Below are 12,534 nucleotides of genomic sequence, written 5' to 3' on the forward strand. Positions count from 1 at the left end.
AGGTATAACGAGGGGAAATATCTTTATTTCTCCTCATTACTTCCTTTTTATGTGTGTTGCATTCTGGAACACATTCAGAAAGATGAAGATGCCTCTAGGTCTGTTCTTGTGCAGGAGGGTGCTCGTTCGTGCACAAAAACAATCCTACAAGCAACGTACACACCCATACACCATGGTGCAAGGGTGAGTGCATTAGCACCAATGTCAGTCAAGAGAGCTGTGGCTGACCAAGCATCACACTCAAATTTCGCAGTAGGAAATATTTAAATATTTGTGCAAGTCACATCCGGAGCTAGCCACACAGAAGCTCCACTGTCAGGGCAGATACCAAGTTGCATGAGTGAAGGATGGTGCACCAAAGAAAGAAGTCCGTAGCAAATGTGGTAAGTAGAAACAGTTCCTTTATTGTTAGTAATCTTTAAAAGGCCTCAGCCAACGCGTTTCGTCCCCAAGGGGACTTCGTCAGGGCAAACGAAAAACGGCAATATTAAAGATGAACCCAGGACATGCTAATCCAAAACATGCGAATCCACACTGAAGGTCGATGTGATTATGAAACTAGTGCGTGTTCCAATAGTAACGTAGTGTGTAGGGGGGTGGACAATAACCGTTGTAGCAGAAGATCAATCAACCCAAGCAAGTACAACAATATCAGATTCTGCAATTATGCGAGAAAGAACGAGGGATCAGGCATGTATCAATCCTTTTCACTGCTTTAATAATATTCTCCCCATAATAAGGGAATGTACTGGGTTCGAAGTACCTGTCAACAGTCAGCCGGAGGTGCATTAGCACTAGACTGCCAAGAGGACGTCAGCACAGATAAAAGGCAGGAATGTGCCATGTTGCCTTAAATATGGCGCTTTCCGCCTCTTTCCCTATAACGCAGTGCCGCGCAGCAAGTTGACTTGCTGAGCTGCATTGCGTGACATCATCGTAAATAGGCCCCATAAGTTCTACAATCCATAGTGCCCTTGTCAAACTTCCACCCAGCCCCAACAACAGTTGATCCTGTAATGCAGCACTGAGTACCAGCACTTTTTTTTTTGAAAGGGAGAGTACCGACGTCATACTTTTAATTGGAGAGTACTGGCACTTCTCAGAAACAAGCACTTCAACTTTTCCATCTCAAGCACTGCTGTAATGTCTTTTGGGCCACAATCCTCTCCGAGCCTTGGGAAAGTGCTCTGAAAAAACGTCGCCCTCCCCGCGCGGCCTCCTCCTTTGCGCAATGGCCGGCTCTGGAAGGCCTTTCTCTCTTTCCATGGCTCTCTGATAAAAAATAAATAAAACATCCCCCATCCACCTCCCATGGAAGCCTGGCCGGGCCTTTCCGTGTCACCGGGGAAGGCGCGCCATTAATCACACCGGCAGCCACAACTCAGGAGAAATACCGCAGTGTGTCGGCGAGGGGGGCCCGGACGGACCGCATCCCCCCTCCCTGCAAGCTTCATCAACCGGAAAGAAGAAAAAATGAAAAAGTTTTCCGCTCGGCTCGCTGTCAGACTTGAACGGGTAATTTACTCAGCCTCGTCTCTTTCCCATTACGGGCAGCACATCCCCCAAATGAAGCAATTTAGTAGGTAACTGCCACAATAAACGCAGAATCTCCGAGTTAAAGAAGTAGTTAATCGCCGCATGACGCATTTTACGCGGCTCCCTAGTGCCAGTCTTCTTCAAGCATGAAGTTTGAACCTCCTGCGTAGATTGGCACAGCCTTCATGCCACTCCTCTCCTTACTAGGCCTGGACCGAATTTCATGTAAACCGGTTTAATCTCACATTAATTTTCAGTATTGTGTTCTAAACTTCTTACGCGAAATACCTGAGATTACACATGTATGCCTTGGTGCGTAATTTAGTATTCGCTAGGATAAACACTCCACTGTGGGGGGATGGGAGGGACGTGAATGAACTGGACATGAGGGTTGTTCGAGTTTGAGTTTTTAGCATGAAATGCGTCGTTGCATCAAATATGAATGTAAGGACACATCTGGCTGAAAAATACTGCAAAATGTATCAGCGGACTTTTTTTGTTTAATACGGACGCATAATTTCCCTACAGTTTTGCATTTCGCATAATTTCTACAAAGGAAATGATACAGATTTCAATGCATCAATCATGACTCGTAAAGCGCTGCTAATCACCCTCGAGGGTATCCAGGCACTGAGGCTCTTACTGCAGAGGCGCAGTCGAGCAGCCAGGTCTCGAGGCCTTTCCTGAATTCCAGTCGCGAGGGTGAGGCCTGGAGGTGGAGAGGGAGGACTTGGCTGCACCCAGGCCTATTATCGTCCCGCTAGGTTAGAGCGCTGCTTTCAAAACACGGCAGGCTGCCACGACACAGCCATGCTCCCATGGTCCTAATCTAGCCCTGCTCTGATGCAGGTTTTGGATTGCTTTGAACAGTTTTTGCCTAGAGGGGGCAAAGCAGCGTATTAACCCTTTCGCTGCGGCGGCAATTCCGCCGCAGCGCTAAGGGGGTGGGGTGGCCGCTCGACGCACCAACGCTTATGACGGAACAGCTCCGTCACAGCCCTCGGGTGGGCTTTGCTTGTGACGTAGCGGTTCTGTCATGGCCCCGCCCGCTCAATGAAACGCGCCGTGAAGACGCGAAATCAGCGCTGCGCAGGCACGGCGAGCAAGCCAAAACGGAACCGCTCCATCACCAGCACAGCCCACCCGAGGGGCGTGACGGAGCGGTTCTGTCATAAGCGTGGGAGGGGTTAATAGGTACAGCCGAGCTAGAGCTGAGCTTGGTGTCTAGCCCGGCTGTAAGAGCCTGAGCAAGAATCAAGCCCTCCGGCTATTTGGCATATAAACAGTGCAACAACCGCCCTGTAAAAATATGGTAAAGACCCTTCAAAGTTCATTTATTTATTTATGACACGGAAGCATTCCACTTTAATGCGTTACAGTATATCAGCAGTTCTTAACCTTTTGACTTCCGAAGACCCCTCCTGAATCATTACTGGAACCCGGCCCACCTACTGAGTCATGACTTGAAGCTGGCAACACCCGGCCAAAGCAATTTCCATGATACCAACCTCAAAACAATACACAAATATTTAGAAAAGAGTACACCCCAAAATGTTTCAAATATTGTAATATTTTGTTTAATTCACATTCAAATGCAGAAAACGTTTTCACATTTTGAATGTTGCCTCTTTTTTTGTATATAATTTATTAATTTACATTTATTAATTTTAATATTATTTAATTTTGTAAATACAGTCAGATACACCCCTGAGTAGGCATTGTGAATGCTCGGGGGTCCCCGTACCACAGGTTAAGAACCACTGGAGTATATAATTACGTTGAAATTATTGGAAGTGATAGTTTTTAAACATGAACTTAGAAATGTTCCTTCCTCCTCCTCCTCCTCCTTGATGACAATGCCATTAGCGGACTGAGAAGCAAGTCAGTGTTCTTATGATCCTAAACATGGCAGAACGTGTAATCATAGCTAGAACAACATTTAAGTATACTGAACCTTGTACAGGAGAGGTTTGTTTCATAGAGCACATCCTTAACTGAAGAACTTCAGGGTACTCTCCAGTGATGATGAAGGAAGCGGAGGCATTTTAAAGTAAACTTAGGGGCATATTTACGAGTTCTGGCGCATCTCTGCATATCAGCAGAGATGCGCCAGAACAACTGCGTCACGCAAAACTACCCTTGCGTCACGGCAGATGCGCTGCATTTACAATGCGGCGCGCTGTGGCACAAGGGTAGGCAGATGCATGACGCATCTCGTGATGTAAGGGTGGTGCATCGCTGGAGTCGCGTCGCAAGAGCAACGCGACGCAACTACAGCAATGCTCAGGGCCGCCCAATACTTAACATGCTGCGTCAGTCCTTACGCCTGCTTTAAGAAGGCATAAGGAATTGACATAGCATCGTCGCAGAAGTGCCTGCGTGAAATCTTGTAGATTTCACCAGGCACTTTTGCGAGGCGCACAGGCGTCAGAACACCCACCCTGCGTGGGAACGCCCCCATTGTGGCGCTGGGCTTTATAAAGTGGCGCATCTCCCTAGATGCAGCACGTTGTAAATGCCTCGCAGGGATGCGCCACATTTATGCCGCTGTTGCGTCACGCAAAACAAAAGGGGATGATGGACGGAGCGTTTGAGCAAATCAAACACTCACCCCCAGTCAACTGATCTGGGTTTAATCCATCACCATTCTTTAGCTCACTCAGCCACCTCAGTTCAGACATGGCCATATGCAAATCAGTATGACCCTGTGCCTCATGGGAACAGTCCAGCCCGAACTGCCAAGCCATGTCTTCCCTGGACCGGAAACAAGCATCCTGGGACCTGTTTCGGATTCATAATCCTCATCAGCCAGGCTATCTTGAATCCAGTGGCCAAGTGAGCAAGGGACTCACGTCTGAGCATACCCTGCCAACTTAGGGCGAACAAAGTGATACAAAAGGGAATGATGGACGGAGCGTTTGAGCAAATCAAGCACTCACCCCCAGTCAACTGATCTGGGTTTAATCCATCACCATTCTTTAGCTCACTCAGCCACCCCAGTTCAGACATGGCCATATGCAAATTGCGTCACGCAAGGCGGCGTAAACATGGCGCAAGGGGCTTGTAAATCTGCCCCTTATTGTTTAGGATCACACAGTGTGGTCAATTAGGAAAACCAGGATTATGGCAGGTTTCCTGGTTTCACACTGCGCGCATTCCGGACCCTACACGAGTATCTGTTTTTCTCTGTCACTTTATTTCAGATCCTACTGCTTTGTGTTTAACTGTTCGTGGCACTAATTCTGTGTATTGTGTTAAGCAAAAACAAATGCTACATGTTAAATCAAGTTTATTCAAGATGCCTTCCAGAAAAAAATGCAAGGTTGTGTGAAGGCAATGTACTCTATTTTAATGCTGATATTACTGGTTTCCCCTAACTTAACGAAAATATTATTTTATTTGGAGCTCAACAACACATCAGTGAAAATAATTGCACCTGTTAGCTAAATAAAAGGTTTGGTTTGGACAATGCAGAAGAATGACACGTCTTCACACCAAGAAGTAAAGTGCAGCGAGTGAAGAGCAGAGCTCAGCTGCAGACAGCCTTTGGCTTTTTGCATTTTCATGACGCCCTGGGGTGGAGATCATGAAGGCAGTCTCTAGGACCATGAAAGTGCTTGAAGGGGACAAGCTGAAAGTTCCTTAGCATCACCAGCACTTTCACAACCCTCCCACCGGTCTTCAATATTTTCCCATCAGTCAAGAACAAAAAACAAATCACACCTGCTTAAAAGTCTGTGCTTGGTCAATGAGACCACATGAAGGCCTGGCGCATTATGCATTGAGATTCCAAGAGGACCTCGAGCCGAGCCAGAGGCAGACATCTGGCTTGAGTCAGGCTCAGGCCTCCGGAGGCTCGGCCACCTCCAGTTTGCCTGCACCAATTTTGGGGTTTTTGTCATATACATTGTGATTAGGCCCAGGCAAAGTGTGGCTCACTGGTTAGAGGAGGCAGACCCTGATGCAGAGGTCAGACCCGGGACCAGGGTTCAATTCCCGACACGGCAGGGTCTTGAGCTCAAAAATGTCCATGGACTCGATAATTCTCGCCTCGGTGCCTACTCGAATCAAGGGTTCACACTCTGCAACTCTGGGCAATAGCTTGCTTAATCTCCACTACGGCCCACCGCAAACGGATGCCTGGTCTTCACCTTGGAGATGCCCAGTAGGGGTTATCTCGCAGGGAAAGCCAGGACGGGTTCCCAAAGCAAGCGCTAAGAGACCTGTCGGTGATTTGGCGCTATATAAATCGAAATTAACATAACATAACATTAAACTGCCCTTAGGCCTGCTGGCCAGACCTGGCATGTAAGCAAAGGTAGAATAGGTTATTACATCTATGTGTTTTAAAAGTAACACAAGGCTTGCCACTGTGAGATCACAGGCCAGTACCAAAATTAAAAGGCACACTCTTAATAAACGTTGAACTCCCTTTAAATAGAGCAGTCTGATTACTGCCAAGTCAGGCTGTGTTTACCAGCATGACGTGTACATGTGTGAAAGTTGTGACCATTAACAATAGCCCTTGAATCTGACATAGTGATGTAGGCCATAGCCCTCTGGGTTTCTCAATTATTAAGTACACAAAAGTTAATCCAGAAGAGGATTTACATTATTTATTAAAATTACTTGGAAAAGGAAGGAGAGGCATTAATCGGGAAAGAAAAAAAAGACTTTGAGAAAGGAAAAGAAAAAAGATCGGAAATGCAAAATTGAAAGGATATGAAAGCAGGGAACTGAAGAAAAACCCTGAAAGTGAGATACTGGGAGAAAATAAATTTCAAAAGGAGAACACTGCAAAGTAAGGATAAGAAAGAATGTGGAGGAATGAACAAGGCGTTAGACATTAAAAATAAGCAGTGGCAAAGCCAACATGTCTGGCTTTAATTACAGACATTCACTCACGCTGGTTACAAGCATTGCATGCACAAATGCTGTTCATCACATCAACGCCCGGGCTGTTGGCTTTGGCAATAGTGCCAAAAAATAAAGCAAAAATGGTCTTGTGTCTAGAATGCATATAGAAGTTAAAGAGTTGAATGTCACAAAAGTGTGATGAAAGAGTGTACTTTTTAGATTTAAAATAGTCCCTCGTGCATTCCAATGAGAGCTGTTCCTGGAAACTGAAATGATACATCAAATAGCCAATAGCATGAAGTGAGAACCAAACCCCAGTTTATGTATATTTTAAAGAACTGGTAGCAATGTGTCTTGCAGAAGGGTCACTTTTAAGCTAGACCTACAAAGAGTACGAGAAATGTTCTCGTACTCTTTGTAGGTCTAGCTTAAAAGAAATGCTAAATAAAGAGAATGATAAAGAAAACGATTGGAGTACAATTAATTCGCTCTGGAAAGTTTATTATAGATGACAGAGGATTCAAGAAAGACAATAGAATGAAGAAACAGACGAGCAGAAGTTGAGGAGAAGGAAAAATCAAAGAGAAAGATATAAGGAGGATAAAAAAGACACTGTGAAAATGAAGAACATGTAAGAAAGAAATAAGTTAATTGTGGGAGAAAGCTAACAGACCCTGCTGAATGGGGAAGTGTGAGTAGTGGAGAAAGGAGGAGAGTAAACAATCGTGGGCCACATGTTGATAAGACTGTAAGATTGCATTTGCACGTGATTGACTTTTTTTCCTAGACTTATCTGCTCCACCAAACAGGTAATCAATGCCGCGAATTTATTTCCTGCAGGCCGTGCTTTGCCTTGGCCCGGATAGGATGATTTGAAGGCACAGTGCTGGGGTGTACAAGTGTAGGAATGTGTCTATCGGTTATGTGAAGCTAAGTAGGTAAAATAGCTCATAGGGTTTTGTGGCTGCAGCTGAGATCTGTGTGCTTGTTTCCTTTCCAGTATAAGAATTGGCTTGGTAGTTTGGTCTGCCCTGTTCCCATGATGCACTGGGACAGGGACAGACTAATTTGCATGTAGCCAGGTTCTGAGCTGGGATGGTGCAGTGAGCTAAAAAACGGTGGTGGATCAAGCCCTGATATTTGGACTGAGTAGGAGTGGTCTGCTTAATTCAGACACTCTGTCCATCATCACCCCCTTTTCTGAATTGTTTTGTCCACCATAAGCGTGGAAGGGTATGCTCAGATGTGAGTCCCTTGCTCACTGCACCATCAGGATTCAAGCAAGCCGGGCCGAAGACGGCTGTAATGCCAGAAACTGGTCCCCGGAAGCTGGTTTAGTTTCCAGCATAAGAATTGGCTTGGTAGTTTGGTCTGCCCTGTTCCCATGATGCACTGGGACAGGGACAGACTAATTTGCATGTAGCCAGGTTCTGAGCTGGGATGGTGCAGTGAGCTAAAAAACGGTGATGGATCAAGCCCTGATCTTTGGACTGGGTAGGAGTGGTCTGCTTAATTCAGACACTCTGTCCATCACTGCCCCCTTTTCTGAATCGAGATCTGTGTGCAGCATGTTGGCACAGAGTTTTACATGGGCAGGTCATTCGATTATTAGCCATCCAAACCCAGGCAGTGCTCTTTATTGAGCGGCAGAGTCTCCTGCAAAGCCCTTTATTTCTTCCACAATCTCCTGCCATCTCACACATTGCTCTATACACTCCACACAGTTGTAATTCTACCTCTTCTCCCCGTGACTCCTCCAATTACCTCTGCACTCCTCTGCAGGGGTCTTCGTTCATTCACAAAACCTCCTGCAGCCCCGTTTATTCTTTCATCCTACCTGCTGAGGTAGTCTTTTACTCACTAGCGTGTAGTTTCCTTTTCCTATTTCCTGTAGTAGGCTTGATTCACACACACAATATACTGCAGTGTTCTTCGTTCACTCATACAGTATATTGATGCGTCGCGTATTCACCAACTGCTCCTCATGGGTGCTACTACTTTCTTCACCCACATAATATACTGATGTTCTTCGTTCACTCATACAGTATATTGATGCGTCCCGTATTCACCCACTGCTCCCCATGGGTGCTACTTTCTTCACCCACAAAATATACTGATGTTCTTCGTTCACTCATTCAGTATATTGATGCGTCCCTTATTCACGCACTGCTCCTCATGGGTGGTACTTTCTTCACCCACATAATATACTGATGTTCTTCGTTCACTCATACAGTATATTGATGCGTCCTCTATTCACGCACATGTCCTCATGGGTGCTACTTTCTTCACCCAAACAATATACTGAAGTGTTCTTTGTTCACCGTACAGTATATTGATGTATCCCGTATTCACCCACGCCTCCTCATGGGTTGTACTTTCTTCACCCACACAATATACTGCTGGTCTTTGTTCATTCATACAGTATATTGATGTATCCTATGTTCACCCACGCCTCCTCATGGGTTGTACTTTCTTCACTCACACAATATACTGCAGTGTTCTACGTTCACCGGTACAGTATATTGATGTGTCCTGTATTCACACTCACCTCCTGATGGGTTGTTCTTTCTTCAACCACACAATATACTTCAGTATTCCTCGTTCACCCATAAAGTTTATTGATTAATCCCATATTCACCCACTGCTCCTCATGGGTTGTACTTTCTTCGCCCACACAATGTACTGCAGTATTTTGCATTCACTCAGACACACTATCTACAGGAATATTGTTTATTCACCAGCCCAGCCCAGCCTTTGGTCATCACCAGAATCTGCAGTAGTATTGTCGATACACCTGCATACTAAAATGAACATTGTTAATTTTCATGCAAAGTCTATTGTGTTAAGTTTTTTTCAAGCTGAGCTCCAGTGTTCTTTATAAATTCACACACTTTATTCATGCATTCTTTATGACCCACACAATTTCTGGTTGTGTTATTTATTCATATACACAATCCACTGCAGCACTTTTTATTCACTCACACAATTTAGTGATGCACTCTTTATTAGACACACAACCTCTAGGAGTTTTCTCTATTCACCTACAGACTCCACTGCGGCATGCTTTATTCTACTGCTACTCCCACTGATTAAATCTACTGCAGTATTCTGCACTAATCCTTAAAGTTTTACACCCGTACAGTTAGCTGAAAAAAATCCTTTATTGACCAATTACGTCTACTTCAGCATCATTAATTCAGCTCCAGAATTATTCTGCAGTATTGCAGTTTTAAGAAGAAAAATGGCATCACACATTCACTATGCAATGTTTCCGATCAAGATTTTTTAATATTGATATTCAATAATAGATGAAAAAACAGTATAAAAAAAAGAATCACTTAAACAAATTGTCCGCCTCATGTCAATTAAAGCTAGGTGGGCCACAAAATGTTGTTGTTCTAAAAAATGGGATTGTGGTTCTAAAGAAGTATACTTTATTTCCCCACACAATCTACTGGAGAATGTTTTATTCCACCACACAATCCACTGCAGAATTATTTATTTACCCGTGCAATTTACTGGAGTATTCAGTATTCCACCAAAAAATCAACTGTAGTATTCTTTATTCCCCCATACAATCTACTGCAGTATTCTTTATTCACCCACACAATTGAATGCAGTATTCTTATTGCCCTATGCAGTCTACTGCAGTATTCTTTATTCACCCATGTAATATACTACAGTTTTCTTTATTGCCCCAAAAAATCTAATGCAGTGTTTTTATTCGCCTAAGCAATTTACTGCAGTATTGTCTATTTACCCACGCAGTCTACTGTGATATCCTTGATTTACCCATGCAGTTTACTGCATTAGTCTTTATTCATCCATGCAGTCTACTGTGATATCCTTGATTCACCCATGCAGTTTACTGCAGTATTCTTTATTCACCCACGCCATTTACTGTGATATCCTTGATTCACCCATGCAATTTACTGCAGTATTCTTTATTCACCCAAGGAGTCTACTGAGATATCCTTGATTCATCCATGCAGTTTACTGCAGTATTGTCTATTTACCCAAGCAGTCTACTGTGATATCCTTGATTTACCCATGCAGTTTACTGCAGTATTTTTTATTCACCCACACAGTCTACTGTGATATCCTTGATTCACCCATGCAGTTTACTGCAGTATTGTCTATTTACCCAAGCAGTTTACTGTGATATCCTTATTTCACCCATGCAATTTACTGCAGTATTCTTTATTCACCCATGCATTCTACTGTGATATCCTTCATTCACCCATGCAGTTTACTGCAGTATTCTTTATTCACCCACGCAGTCTACTGTGATATCCTTGATTCACCCATGCAGTTTACTGCAGTATTCTTTATTCACCCTCGCAGTCTACTGTGATATCCTTGATTCATCCATGCAGTTTACTGTAGTATTCTTTATTCACCCACACAGTCTACTGTGATATCCTTGATTCACCCATGCAGTTTACTGCAGTATTCTTTATTCACCCATGCAGTCTACTGTGCTGTCCTCGATTCACCCATGCAGTTTACTGCAGTATTCTTGATTCACCCAGGCAGTCTACTGTGATATCCTTGATTCACCCATGCAGTTTACTGCAGTATTCTTTATTCATCCACACAGTCTACTGTGATATCCTTGATTCACCCATGCAGTTTACTGCAGTATTCTTTATTCACCACGCAGTCTACTGTGATATCCTTGATTCACCCATGCAGTTTACTGCAGTATTCTTTTTTCACCCACGCCTTTTACTGTGATATCCTCGATTCACCCATGCAGTTTACTGCAGTATTCTTTATTCACCTTCGTAATTTAGTGCAGTATTTTAATTCACCCACACAATTTACTGCAGTATTCTTTATTCACCTTTGCAATTTACTGCAGTATTCTTTATTCACCTTTGCAATTTACTGCAGTGCTCTTTATTTAACTCTGCAATTTACTGCAGTATCCATCATTCACCTTCACAGTTTGCTGCATTATTCTTTATTCATCCGCACAATTTAATGCAATATTCTTTATTCACCTACACAGTCTGCTGGAATATTCTTACCCACCTGCACACTCTCCAGCAGCAGTATTCACTAACAAAACATGCACCAGTATTCTTTGTTCACCCACACATTCTACTGCAACAGTCTCATTTCAACCACACAACCTGCTGCAATAATCAACTTCAGAGTTTATTATTCACCAACACAGTCTTCTCCACAACATTATTTTCACCCTCGCAATCTATTGCAAGATTTTACTCACACAATCTACTGCACCCAAAACAATCTACTGTAGGTATTTATTCATCCATACAATCTCCTCCAGTCATCACATAGTCATTGCTCCACAATTTACTCACAACTCTGTTGTTTTCAAACTCAGCGTGAACCCAGATCTCTCTCCTCCGCACTATACACTGCATACACACCCACACAATTCCTTCAGCTCCTATCACTGCATCAAGAAAATTTGCTCAGAAACTCATAGGCTGCCTGCAGAATATCAATCACCACAGAGACCCAGGCCTGTGGCTAGTGCCCTCACACCCGGCAACATACAGTGGTTATTCTCCTGCAGACCACACAGTGGCACACCCAAGACATCACTGCTTTGTTCTGCACATAGAGTGCTGCGGCTCATTGCCACTTCTTCACCTTGAGGGGAGCAATCTTGAACCACCTAGGTGCCTAATAGAACATGGAGTTCCCTTTGCCCTGCTATACGTGCATGAGTCGCCCATCCACACGAGGCATGCTGCATTGTCACGGCACAAGGGGGACGAGCACAGCAATAGTGCGTTAAGTAAGTGCACGCAAACCGTAGACGTATTGCCAATCCCATGTCATCAGCCTGGGGGTGCTATGGGGTGGAAGGGGTGTGGGGGTTTGGGTGCTGGGGTTAAAGGAGGCACTTTTGTATGTTCTTCCTTATATGTAAACATTCAGAAAGGGTTGAAGGAATGTGCCAGTCACCAAAATTGCATTTTGCTTTGTTCATATAAAGGATAAAGTACCCCCTTCTGTTCATTATAGGGATCTTGCAGGCCACTCAGGAGTTCCATAACCTTAGAGAGGAATGAGGTCTAAGGCCGAGTTCTTCATACGGTTATGGAACTCCGAGTTGACTGGCAGTAGCCTTATCATGTACGCCAGGAGGTGCTTTATCCC

The 12,534-nt window shown here is 44.2% G+C and overlaps 1 protein-coding gene across 3 annotated transcripts in view; it reads left to right on the forward strand.

The window, feature by feature from the left end:
* The window catches only part of IGLON5 (IgLON family member 5), a 976,255-nt gene that overhangs the window by 356,609 nt on the left and 607,112 nt on the right, over positions 1-12,534 (forward strand). Inside the window, exon 1 of one of the 3 annotated variants that reach the window (XM_086929917.1) lies at positions 1,388-1,515. The exons of the other annotated variants lie outside the window; for them this stretch is intronic. The gene's annotated coding sequence lies outside the window, so the exon portion shown is untranslated. Of the gene's footprint in view, positions 1-1,387; positions 1,516-12,534 lie in introns of those variants that run through there. 3 annotated transcript variants of the gene reach the window in all.

Source organism: Lissotriton vulgaris, chromosome 7, assembly GCF_964263255.1.
Source record: "Lissotriton vulgaris chromosome 7, aLisVul1.2, whole genome shotgun sequence".
In the NCBI taxonomy this organism is placed as follows: Eukaryota; Metazoa; Chordata; class Amphibia; order Caudata; family Salamandridae; genus Lissotriton; species Lissotriton vulgaris.